We start from the raw sequence: 12,552 nt of genomic DNA, 5'->3' as shown, positions 1-12,552 counted from the left end.
GATGTCATCACTCGTTCGCGAAGTAAGAGGAATCGAGAAGAATCGTCAGCCGAGCAAAGCAACAATCCCTAGGAATCAAATTACCGGGAGCCGGTTCTCATAAAAAGGTTTGCGATTCCCCTCCTTGAATACTGACTCGCAGTAGGGGAAGAGATCACATTTCCAGTGCTGGCTTCAAATGAAATTGAAAATACTTCTCGTCACAGAAAAAGCTTGAAATGCTCTGGCATCATTACAGCTTCAAGAGCGGGCGGTTCCTTACCGAGCACGGCGGAACGCTCGCAAAGTTCACACGTGAGAACAGGAGGTCGTGGTGGCCTCACATCGAGGACACCATCTTTACTTTTGAGACACGTTTGGGTTGGAGCGTGACTGCGGGAGGACAGATGTCCGCCAGTGAGGGCTTCGCCGTCTTGTTCAACAAACACGACGTGTAATTGCGCGCAAAGCAAATGAAAAGCGCCCGTCTGGGTCATAAGTGGCTTATTGATTGCGGCGGTGCTGTCAAAAGGCCGCCGCGCGGGGTGCTTGAAATGCTTGTAAATGATTTCGGATTGCCGGTGAAATGGCTAATATTGCAGTTTTGAACACAGTAAACGGCCCGGCTTGTCAAGTGGAGATGAACATCACTGCGATTGCCAAAAGAACTTTAAATAGAAGTACAGATAGTTGTAAAAAAAACAAAAAAAAGGCTGGGAGAAGGAGAAGTGCGGTACTGATTTAATTCCTGTACTACAGTTAAAAAATTTTTTAAAAAAAGGAATTTTTACTGTAAATTATATCCAATACCCATTTTGATAACTTGGCACAACGGGGGAAAGAAACGGTGCACAAAATAGTTTCCCTCGTTCATTGAGAAGAAGAAAAACAAATGTTGTTTAACACCGAGCTCGCGTGGACTTTTATGCTCAAATCTCAATTTTATAGAGAGCAACTATAGTTTAACATACATAAAACAATGTTAAACAAATATAAATGAAGAAAGAAATGGATAAATAAACATGAAGCATCGCTTTTATTTTATTAAGGGTAATATGGACATTTAAGCCAAGCGCGTCATCTTTTCGAACCCTAACTCCCGGTCAAAAGTTTCCAGCACAGTTAAGCAGGGAATTACGTCGTTCAGCCAGTAAGCGTGTCCGTCGTTCAAAAGCTTCACCCGAGCCGCTGTTCGCCACCACCGCTTCCTATCATCAAAAGTATGAAACGTCACAATGAAGACGGCAAAGCGGGTAGGAGGAGAAGGAGAGAGGAATTGGCCAATTTCATGCTTTCCTTCAATTTCTTTCTTGAATTTCATGATCATCTTTATCAAAGCGCCGGCACTCGGAGCTTTCTTTGACTTATTCAACAGTCACGCTCAATAGCGAAGCACAAAAAACCTTGGAAATGGGTGACCGACGCTCGGTGTTACTCACTCATGTGACGACGCGCTGCGACGTCCCCCCCATGCTTAAATGCGCCTGACGAGATGTGAAGTTGCAAGGTTTCGCGTCGTCAAAAGACTGCAAAAGGCAAACTGACTCCAACCAAGCTGGGACAAAATTTGGGCCGTAAAAAAAAATATAAGTGGAAAAGTGAATGTAATGAAAATGTAACATTCCTAGTAACAAATAATGTGTACGTTTGTTTATTCCCACCTCTGAGTTTTGGGAGTAAATCAACAACAAAGAAACTCATTAGCAATGCAAACTCTGCTTAAAGCCTTATTTCAATTCACGGGGGGGGGGCTGGATCATTAACCATTTTATGCAGTTACAGTGAGCACGCATTCATTTCTCAGACGTTTTAATTCGAGGAAAAAATACACAGGGGCTGACAACTGTGCTTGGTGTTGTTTGGCGTCTGCACGGTGATTACGTCGCTCCTCCCAGCACGCATCTGGACCGGAGTGTCGGCGCCACCCGGAATCGAGGCGAGCCGGGGTGGCAGGCAGCGCGCCGCTGCGGCACGCTGAACGAGGACAGTCAATCGATACAGGCTGAGGACATGATTGGATCCCCCGGGCTCGCGAAACTTCATCAGTCAATCACGCCGCACCGCCTTCCAAGCAAGCAACTCCGCCCACTCCACGCATCAGAAGCGGATCACGGTGAATTTTTGTGGTCTCTCTGTAGCTGGCCAATAGAAAAGTATGATTTGGTGTCAAAGGAAGTATTGTTGAAGTGATACATCTTTACTGAGAGACTAACACCTTTATATGTCTGGGAGGAGTTAAGTTTAACCTGGGTTGTTCGTGGGAGTGGAGAGTCTGTATCATTTGTTTTTCCTTTTTTTTCTACGCCGGTCTGTCAAAATCTGTGCAAAAAAGGTCGGGGGCCGCTGGCCTCGAGAGCCGCACCTAATCAGCTAATCGGTCCCTTACTGGAAGTCTTTAAGTGAAGTGAGGTCATGAAAAACAATTAACCTCAGGTGGTCCTTTGTTTCCCTCGGGAATTCCATCAAATTGGAGATTTACCAGCGCTCTGGACCACATTGGGTTCGCCCTGCTGAAAAGAATCTGTGCCTACGCGCAAGCATCGTCCTCACTTCCGATAAATTCAACCTTTTGCGCTCCACTTGACGTCACGTCAGAACCAACCTAACGCCGCTTCTCGTCCCGTCCCCCCTCCCAGGGCCTCACGGCTGACAGGGCGCTATATATTTAACCCGTGAATAATGTCTAAGCCAATAAGCGCCACTTCCACATTCCACTGCCGAGCCTGCAATAGATATACACAAACCCCCGATTAGCGGCGTGGCTTCCACAAACAGATATGCAACCTGAGCCTTAAGCAAACAAGCTCCATCTTAAGGATCCGCTGGCCCAAGAAAACACTCTCCCGTCATTTGAACTCTGCTGGAACGCTGCCAGCCTTCACGTCTCGTCCGCACCTGGGATTCATTCCCATTCTCAGATTCATTTTCGCTTTAGATTTGTATTCCCCCATTGGGGTTTAGACATGTAAATAGGCCAACGCAGATCTGGAAAAAGCTGCTCATTCCCCCAGTCAAGCAAAAATCCAAAATAAATCCATTATGCGCGAGCGCTGACCACAGCTGACCAACGAGACATACGGACGGCGGCCCAGGAGGCCTGAAGCGCTCTGTGCGACCGATCACATTAGCAAGGCTCTGTCTGTCTGTCTGTCTGTCCGCACCCAAGAGGCTATTGTAATAAAGACAAACAGCACTTCACTGTATGAAAACAGAAAACCGAATACAAAAGTGTCGTTACTATACATGCTGTCGTATTCGTGTGTTGAATGCGTGCCTTTTAGGGGTGTGGCCTAGTGAGTGACATCAGGAGGTGGAGTTGGAGTCGCTCCTTGCGAGTGTTCTCATTTTGGAAAAAATGAAAAAAACAAACATTTTGGCTCGCCACACAAAGTAAATCAATCAGCAAACAAAGGCTCGTGAATTGGGGCACACACAAGTCAAGGTACCACTGTATTATTAGTTTCAACCGTAAATATACCACTCGCTATGATCCAAAAACACTTCCATATTTCAAACTCATCTTAAAACATTACCCTTAAAATACATTTCAATGGCTTCTAGATTGGATTTGAGAAGAATGCACCAGAAGGTGACAAGCCAAGCTTAATCGTAGCTCTTTCCCTTCAAAAGTTGGTTTCGTGGTGATGTATCACTTCTGTGTCCACCCACCTATTATGACACCTATCACTGCTTTCACATTAGCCAGGCTTTCGTGGAATCTTGTGGCATCTTAGGGCATTGAAGCACACCCAAACCACAAATAAGTCCGTTTTTCAGCGCACAAAAAAAAACAAAAACCATTAAAACAGCAAGTGGTTCAAGTTAGGAATAGCTAACTGCAAAAAAGCTTCTCTTTAAGCTCACATTTTCTGTTCTTAAAAACACTTGCGTGAACAGTGCGGGCAATATATCATGGTAGATGTTTTGTCTGTTAGGTCAGAAATGCATACGCAGGATAAATTTGAAAGAAACTCTCGATCAATGGAGTGTTCTGACAAACTGGGATTACGCGGCGAGCATTTTGCAGTTCAGGTTCCAACCTTTTTGGCAGCGGCTTCCGGGATGAGCTCAGGCTCCCTGATTGCTGTTTGACTTCACACGGGAAGCGGCGAGCTCGCCGGCGACGCCGTCCGAGGCCGGGATGAAACGGGCAAATTGTTCCCCAAAATGTCTTCCCGTCAGTCCGGGCGTATATTCCCCAACGATGTGCATCCCGAAAGCTAAATTACATGCTGTGGTTAGCGCTCGAGGTAGTTTGCGGTTCCCAATTTGTTCATGCTTTGTAGTTATTATTATTACCTCTGGCAAGAATTTTTACAGCTTTATTTTAATGAATTTTTGGGAATTGCTGGTGTTGTTGATTAGATGCCAGGATTACGCAAAAAAAAAAACAACAGTGAACTGGCTTCCACTAATTATGTTTTGGTGCAAATCTGATTTTGAAAAAAGTTCACGAATGGTTCTGCTGCAGTATTAAATGGGCTATCTTTACATTTTTTGTTTTTCTTTTTTTAATTCAAAATCTTGATATTACTTCATTATTTAGGGCATTTTTCATTTAAATTCGTTGTATTATTCTATATTTCTAAAGATTTTATTTTTTTAGTTTTTTTTAAATAAAACAAAGGACTGTATTCCAGTATTATACAGGACATTTTTACTTTTTATTTTTTTAATTAAAAAAGAATACAGAAAAACAATGTTTTTTATTTTAATGATTATATTACAGTTAGATTTTAGACCGATTTTATCAGGCCGATCGGTATCGGCCGATATTTAGCACTTTATGCTGATCGGCTTTAATGTCATCATTCGCCGATCCCATCAATGACGTCATTGATCGGATCTCCGCAAAAGACCTTTACTCTGCGTCGCCGCATGCACAGCATATTTGAATCCAAAAGCTAGTTTATTTTTAGCCTTGTCGCATGTCTTTTAACGTAGTATTGTAAATATCTGACGGCCAATGAAGTTATTTTATTTTTTTTAAAACATGTCGGCGGTGTGGGACAGACAACACGTACTGCCCAGATCTGACGACAAGACAAATTTGCTCTTTCACGATTGCACTATGTCAGACTCCTGCAATAAAATCTTGTATTCCGATACCATCGCATCCCGTTTTTTTACGATCATTGGGCTTTATCTCGTCAACTCAAATGCGACCGGATACACTCGTTACCGTGGCGATGACAACAAGAGTGGAGCGCGCCGACTGTATTATAAGGACAAAATGTGGTCACCGGTGACGTTCGTTTAAGGCTTGCTTGAGGGATGTTCGCGTCGAATCATACTCTAAAGTTTCGGTGTGGGTAAAGTCATTGAATTCAAAATCAAGTCATTGAATTACACTAAGTTAGCACCCATGATTTCTGTCACGTTGTGATGTCGGTTTGACCTGACTGATTAGAAAACACCATGTGACGAGAGCAGCGATTTCCAACCTTTATGGAGCCAAGGAACATATTTTACAATTGAAAAATCTCACGGAGCACCAACGAAGAAAAATGTCACAAAACGCGGAGACATTAATGACTGTATGTACTTCCTGCCATCTCGTAGAAGACCATTTATCATTTGTTCTGTCTGTCGCTATGCCTCACTGGCATAAATAGAGGAACAAAGACACATGATTTCTTGTAAATATATTTTTGGGAGCAATTAGGTCCACAAGTATAGACACGAAATGAACAGCTCATTTAAATAGACACATTCCTCCATCTTGTGATCGGTTAGGGTTTTTTTAAACTCGCTGATCGGTGATCGGCCCCATAAATCCTGATCGTGTCCGGTATTGTAGGGCAATTTTAAAACGGAATTGTTTAATTTCATTTTATATGAATATATTACACTATTTATCATACAAATAACAATTTTTGTATGTTTCCCCGCTGTGAGATCAATAAAGTCGTCTCCTTTATTCCACGAGCAATCGTTCACCCCGAGTTGCTGTCTTCTAATGCTCGATAGCAACCTGAATATGTACAGCGTTCCCAGATGCTCCCCGGGCTCGGCTCGGCTCGGCTCGGCGTGGTGACACGAGCCGTGCGGCACCATAAGGTCCAGGCAACTGGTTGACCGGCTGCGCATATGGTCGCAGCGTGGATGAGGAGAGCGCACATTGATTAGCTCACATATCCCGCGCATGCTAATGAGGATATTGCGGAGTTCATGAACAAAGAGGGAGGCCGAGGTCGCTGAGGCGCAGACGTATGTTACAAGACGGCGCTAATCATCGAGAGCCGCTGCCGCAAAGCCGGCCCGCCCGCTGCGTCACGCTGCGCTTAAATAAAAACGACTAAAGCGGGGCGCGCGCACACAGCAATTTTTCTTTTTCTTTTTCTTTTGGAAACACCTTAAGTTTTAAAGTACAAGAGACCCCGCACGACAAAGGGAAAAAAACGTGTGTGTACTGCTCTTATCGTGTGTCTTGTACTCCGGATGAGCAACACAGCACACATCGCATCCTAATTGGCTATCGTTTTGTTTCACCTCATAATCACGGACTATGTTTTTAGCGTTGCCATTATTCATTCAAAGGTTCACATTTGCAATTGTTGGCCCCGGTCGTTTTCCAAGCATTTCACACTCCAGTCTACACCGAGGGATAATCAGGATAATCTTTTCGAGACATCTGATAATCAGGCCTTTACGGACTTTGATTGCAAGGGAGGAAAATGCTCCAATTGGGCCCAATTGTTGGTACCCTGCAAGTGTACCCTGCTGAACTCCAGTTTCTTTTCACATCAATCTTCGAGTCCGGGGCTGGGCCAAACTCAACGATGTGATCGGAAATACTGAACAAGTTTGAACATTTACGATTGTCCGCCTCGATTGTTTTCTGAGCAGATCGGAAAGGAAAAATCATTTGTAACACACCGCACACCACGATATGATTGCATAGAATAATCTTCCAGAGACCTCCGATTATCGCGCTTTGCTGACTTTGATCCCAATTGTCGGTCTGTGTGTATCCTCGTTAATGAGCTTTCATTACGCTTCACGTCAACAATCAAACAAAGCTCGTCCGAACCCGGTGCCGGCCACGCACGAGGATTTGCGATTGTATCTATTGAACATTTACAATTGTCAGCTCAGTCATCCCGATAGTTGGCGTCTACTTCTCACATCATGGGATAATCGCTTGGGATCATTTTTCAGAGACTTTGCTGACTTCGATAAAAAGGAATGCTCAAATTTGTATCATTTTCCTGTGCTTGACTGCATGGGAAATCATTTTCGAGTCAGTTCGCCTTGACCTTTGGTTTCCGTGGCCAGTTTCCAAGCCTTCAGAGTTTTGTTTTCTTTTTCTTTTTCTTTCTCTTTCTCTTTCTCCAACTCCACCGCAGTCTCCGGTGTGCGTCTGCATACTCCCTCCCGGAGGACGTGCTTTTCCTGTTGCCTGTTTCCTGTCCTCCTCCACGCAGCCCCCAAATCCCCCAACCTCCGACGACTGCCATTGTTTTTTTCCAAGTTCCCAGGGCCCACCTACGACTGCAGCAGAACAATACAGGCGGACGTTATTTTTCCCCCGACCGCAATGCAGTCACAGTCCTCCTGTGCGCTTCCCATTAACGGGAGTGCACACGGGAGATGGAAAGCGGGGATGAAAGGACTGAGAGAGAGCGAGGAGTGGACACCTTCTCGGATTGTGACAAATTGCCTCCTTTATTAGCAGCCCGCATCTCAGATCCACCCAATCATCTCACGTCGATCCGCTCCGAGACCTTTCCTCGTGCCGGTTCCCGCTCGTTGCTTTCGATCCCGTCGATTTGGCCCCCGAACGCCTGCGACTATTTCTTCAAAGCAAGGGCAATTCCACCCGCAATTAATGGGGGTTAAGAAAAGAAATCAGTCCGAAAAATAAACAAGGAACAAAAACATGGCCAGAAAAAAAATACATTGATCCTCTTTTTTTGCGTGTGTGTTTTCTCATTTCGAGTTACTGCTCCACATGGAGACAATTGACTGGTCCGATTTGATTGCACCCAGCACTTTCCATTCGTGCGCATGCGCCTTCGAGAGGAACGACCAGGCGCGTTAAGGGCAGCTTCTCAAACCCGCACCGCAGAGGACGCATTCAACTCGGATGACTCGAAAATATCGCTGTGCTCGTGGCAGCCAGGAAGGTCGGAAAATGTTGAGAACATGTTGGCGAGGGACAGAAGGGGGCCGCGCCGCGTTAGTACGGCGGGGTTAGCGCTCTGCGTGCCGTCATCATTCATTGTGCTGCGACGCCACGTTTCCCCCTCGGAAAATCAATCCGCCTCAAGGGCCGTTCTGTGCTGAGGTGAAGTCATTCTAGCGCCTTTTCCTTCAGAAGCATATATACTCAGTTTGTGTTCTTTTTATTTCTGTTTGTATGAACAGCTCTGTATGAACTTTTCCCTTTATTTGTACTTTTCCACACATTTTTGAACCATTTAGTGTTCGTTTGCATCATGCTCAACACCTTTGCACTATTTACACTATTTCTAGCCGTGCTATTCTATTTAGTGGAGAATTCAGGCGCTATTGGACTTTGGCCATTGGTCTACGATGCCACGAGGCGCTTCGCCCCCACATGGAGCTGGCGCCATCCCCTCAGAGGAGATACGGAGAGGGACGAGAGAGCTCGCTCTAAAATGAAGTAAAGTGAAGCAAATGGGAGGACAGGAGCTTTGAAGCAATCCTTCTCTATGTTTGCTACTCGCCAGCGGACCAACTCATGGCTGTTAGAAAACTGCGGTTGTTTGTTTACATTCAAACTCGAGACGAATCGCGACAAAAAACTTACTTTGCACAACATGTAGACTGTGCAACAGGAGGGAATGAAACTCTGGATCTCCCATACGTCAATTGGCAACGCGAAGCTAATAAGCTCAGTGATTGCCGACCGCAGCCATCGGAGTCATGTGGCCTAATTACCCTAATTGAGTCGGCTCAGGCCAGCTCAACCCGATGTAGCATTTCTTATTTATGCGCTTTGTTTTATTGTTTACACTTGTTGAATGCACTTTGGGGGTCTGCCCGTGATGGTTGTTTCGTGTGTTCCATCAGAGTAAACACAGCCACATCGGATATGTGTCACTTGACAAGTACATGGAAATAAACAGTAGGATGGGGGCGGGGGGGGATATATGCGTTATATGAGAATCCGACACTTGTAGCTGCAGTGTAAATCCAGCCATAGAAAGCCTTTGTTTATGTCTGCTGCAAAATATGAACTTGCACACGAGATCTGCTACAGTATGTGTGTTCCTGCTGCTAAATCTGTGTGTGTTTTCATCAAAACAAGTTTTTGTATCGCTCTTAAGGGAAAGAAAATGGGAATAACCATCTAAACATCTTCAGCAATCATTGTAGTTTGTCCAAGTGGTGTTGCTGTAATCACTTCCCAGGCGGATCGGTTTGCAGTAATTACGAGGTGACATCATGACCGATAAGGACCCCCCCCCCCCCCCCCCAAGAACAGTGACGAATACAAAAATAAGCCAGACAATGTCTTTACAGTCGGACCGTGCGAAGAAGCAGACCGAACAGAAACCCAAGCCACAACAACGCAGCGGAACGATACGTGACAACCTTTTTTTTTTTCTTGTTTCTGATATCAAGTTTCAAGTAGCAGTGGGCCAACATGAAGAAATGCGCTCTTAGTCACTCAGCTGCAATTTAGCAAAGGAAGCCGCTGCTTCCCGCAGGACCATCCGCCCGGCGCGCAGTGTTCTCTCCTTTGTGTTCTTCCAGCTGTTCCAAATCATCATTAATGTTCAAATTCATCAGTGAAGTAATCATTGGCACATTCCCAATGGAAATCGCTGGCGTTTTGTTAAGAGCTTGTGGTAACTGTGACATTAGCGCCTCTCAAACTGGCAGCCATCTCAGTCCCCGACTCGCTGCAAAAGGATAAACTAAACCTAAATATGGAGGGGAAAAACAACAACAACAACAACAACATAGAAATAGAGCTTATAGAACCTTCCTGTCATGTTGAACTGTTTCAAACCCCAAACTTCAGTCTTGGGATACGAGTTGAATTTGTTCCGTGGCCAAGCTCGCAACTCAAAACACTCGTTCTCAAAGCATCTTTCCCCATGGAAATGGAAATACCATGAATCCGAAAAGGTGTTTTTCAAGAAGGAAACTAGTACTCTAAGAGATTGTACTTTGTGAAAACAGAGTAATAACTGCATTAAATAGAACTTTAAGAATTGAACAGTTTGTGTATCATGATGAATTTATTGATTTTACAACTACTGGAAGCGACTCAGTCAGCTGCAGTATTATGAGACTTTTTTTGGCAGGGGATAAAGAAAATTTGCCTGCGAGTATTCTTCGATTATCTGTCTTTGTCTCTGTTTGTGTTGTTTTAGCTAATGAACACCGTTGCTGTTCATTAGCTCGTCTATGGCCTTTTGCATTGTTTGTTAGCATTAAGCTAAAGTGACTTTACTAAGGCTGAAACTATGCGGTTGTTTTAGATCATTCTAGTTTTACGTCATTCTTTGTTTGACGATGCAGCGGGAAATTCTAATAAAAAAAATAAAAAAGTGTGCAGTCCACTGGGCCGCAAATGGCCCTCAGGCCAGACTTTGTACACTTTGGTTACTCCTCATTAACATCCATTAAAATCCCCTCTTCTCTCCCAGCGGCTCACATTTCACAGCCCCCAAAGCAGGCAGCGAGTGCAACACCAGCAACGCCAGCGCGATGACGGAAACATCCCGTTTCACGCGCAAGCGGAGTGACCTGGCGGCCAGACGTTGACGGATACATCCATACGCTTTTCATGGAGCCGCTGTCGCTTAGCCCCCGTGACCTTTCAACTCGGCCACACCCTCCCCGTGACAGGCTTGACCTTTGGCGGTGACCCTGTCGCGGCGGCGCTGGTTTTTATTGTCACGGTCCATTTCCACTCCGCCCGTCCATTTGGGGGCAGACGGATGGAGACTGGAGAGGTAACACCCCCCCCCCCCCCCCGCAGAGGCTCCTGGGAGTCTGAATCATTGCCGTCCATTTCGCGGGTGTAATAAGACACGTTGGCCTGTATCGAGTCGCAATACAGAGCACGAAAGATGAACTATACACACAAGGCGGCAAGTTTAAAAGATGAAGAAATGGAAGTGAGCTGCCTGAACGTCTCGAGCGTGTTGCGGCTTAAAGCTAATGAAATTCTGGCAGTCTTATTCTGGGTGTTTTTACAGTCAAATCTCTATTAGGGGACATATTATGGAAAGTTGACTTTTTAATTGCTTGTACAGTATACAATTGTTTGGGTCTCTGGAATGCCTGCCCACCCATCCATTGTGAAATTCAACAACAGGTTAGTAAATCTTGTATCTCCCAGATTCTTAAAATGTCATTTTGCATAATAATAACCGAATTTCTGCGCCCATGACATGTTTTCAAGCTTAGAGACTCCGCTGTCTGAAACGCAGAAATTCCCAGCCTTTGATGCGCCTTCGGCAGCATGGTTGATATCACCGTGAAGTGCCGCTGATGTCCTCATCGGCATCTCTTTCACAACATTCAATCACAATGTTCTCAGTCTGCATAACATTCTGCTGAGTCAAACATTTCGGTCGTATTTACTCGAAGGATTTCTCACCTTTTATGGGTTTTTGGGATTTTGCCAGAGCTACATGTTGCTCGAGACAAAGGAATCCAGGATTTAAGAACCACAGAAACCTTTACAATTGCAATTGTTATGGTCCACTCAATTGTTTCTCTCCTTTGAGTCATTACCCATCTGCACTTGTTTTGTTTTTTTTTATCTCCCTCACTCTCCTTAGCTGTCTTTTCTTGTTAGTCTTTGTCACTATTCTGCTTTTCTGTCCGTCTCTCCCAGTCCAGCTTGTCTTTTTCCATCACCCAGTCTGCTTGTGTGTTACGTATCAGACAGACCGCTGCTTCCGATAAGACCGAGCCCCCCCCCCCCCCCCCTTGGGCTAATGTCACAACAGTCCTCTGCCACATTTCCTCAGTCAGCTGCCCGCGCAGGAAGCCGAGCCCGCGAGGTGCCGGCCAGCCTGTACGCTCGGATGAAAGCACGGGGCCCTGCAGGAATTGTAATATCAGTGTTTTTTTTTTAAATGACACATGACGGACAAAGGGCTTAAGCAGCTTCGCATACACTACGTCTAAGAAAGGGGTCATATTATATCTGTGGGGCTGCTTTGAGGAGAAGTTCCAGTGATTGGGAGGGATACATTCCCAAAAAAAAGATTTCTGTCAGTTTGACTATTAAGACAAATGACTTTGATATTATTTTTTGTTTCAAGTAACATTTTAACTCGGGCTGCAACTCAAGTTTTTCTTTTTCAAATCAATTCATCTGACGATTATTTTTCGAGTCATCTTATTTCTAAACATTTCATTTCCATCTCGTTATTAAAAAACAGGACGTTATTTCAAATCGGCATTGCAGAAAATGTACAAGCATGAACTGATTACGATTCAGTTCCTGGTTTGGTCAGTAACGTGTGTTAAGGTCAGAAAATAGGCAAAAGTGGTGATCATTGCTTTCCAACGAGCTGAACATCTGCAACATTTGCACAATCCACATTGGCTACACTACAAGTCAAATTCCTTGTG

At 44.9% G+C, this 12,552-nt stretch overlaps 1 protein-coding gene across 5 annotated transcripts in view; it reads right to left on the bottom strand.

Annotated features, from left to right (window-relative positions):
* The window catches only part of LOC133483530 (plexin-A2-like), a 95,196-nt gene that overhangs the window by 57,833 nt on the left and 24,811 nt on the right, over positions 1–12,552 (bottom strand). The window lies entirely within an intron of this gene.

This window comes from Phyllopteryx taeniolatus, chromosome 9 (genome assembly GCF_024500385.1).
Source record: "Phyllopteryx taeniolatus isolate TA_2022b chromosome 9, UOR_Ptae_1.2, whole genome shotgun sequence".
NCBI lineage: Eukaryota > Metazoa > Chordata > Actinopteri > Syngnathiformes > Syngnathidae > Phyllopteryx > Phyllopteryx taeniolatus.
This window is presented reverse-complemented; position numbering and strand designations above follow the sequence as displayed.